Genomic DNA, 970 nt, shown 5'->3' on the forward strand with positions numbered 1-970 from the left:
CTCGGTGCTTGTAAAAGCGTCGCGTGGGCTGCCGGACGAGCTGAACGCTGGGTTTCTGGCCACCGCTGCCAGAGCTCGTGGCTGTTATAAGGTAACAGAAAAACATCCGTAACGAGATGGCGTGGATGGAAAAACATCCGTGAACGAGATGGCGTGAGCTTAATGCGCGTCCCCCGCCTGCCTGGGGTAGAAATCTCGAGAAACAGGAAACTCCAGCATCCTGTTTAGCATCTCAATGTTCATGTTGGCAGCAGGGACAAAGCAAGGGAGGCCAAGGGACACCGGACACACACTGGGCACCGGCATGGGGCTGGATGATGTGCCTGGCTCGGGGCAGGGGAAGGAAAGGAGCCTGGCACGACAGCGGCAGCGTGGGGCTGCTTGGGGGGAGCCCGTTCTCTGATTTCCTTTCGCCTTGGTGCCACCACAGCCTTTCCCGTACCAGCAAAAGGCAAAGCACAGCTCAGCTGGGGTCCGGTTGCTGCAGGCTGTGGTCTAGAAGGTGCCAGTGTCCCCTAAGCATGGCTCTGGGGGTGCTGGGGAGGGCACAGGAGGGGACTGCTGGCGGTGTGAGGCTGCCCGCGTACCCACAAAGGCTGGCAGCTCACTGCCCGTGTATAAACACAGGATCAAGCACTGGCTGAAATGCCCAGGTCTGCATCTTCCATCCTCACGCCCTCATTCACGCGGCTCGGCTCTCCCAGCTCCACGCATGCAACCCCAGCCCATCATTTTGGGGATTTCAGGGCAGGCAGCAGCTCTCTGCCCAGCCCAAGCGTTCATCCTCGTGCGTTTGTGCCCGCAGCCCATCCGGAGAGCGCGCCTGGCCCGCCCATGGCTAGCAACAACACCGCTAGCATAGCGCAAGCCCGCAAGCTGGTGGAGCAGCTGAAGATGGAGGCCAACATCGACAGGATAAAGGTAGCGTGGCTTGGGGCTTGGCTGTCAGCTCAGAGGGACGCTGCGAGGT

General features: G+C 60.6%; 1 pseudogene; it reads left to right on the forward strand.

The window, feature by feature from the left end:
* The first annotated feature begins 834 nt into the window (after window positions 1–834).
* Window positions 835–921, forward strand: LOC104626549 (annotated as a pseudogene).
* The last annotated feature ends 49 nt before the right edge of the window (window positions 922–970 follow it).

The sequence above is a fragment of the Phaethon lepturus genome, unplaced genomic scaffold (assembly GCF_000687285.1).
Source record: "Phaethon lepturus isolate BGI_N335 unplaced genomic scaffold, ASM68728v1 scaffold23919, whole genome shotgun sequence".
NCBI lineage: Eukaryota > Metazoa > Chordata > Aves > Phaethontiformes > Phaethontidae > Phaethon > Phaethon lepturus.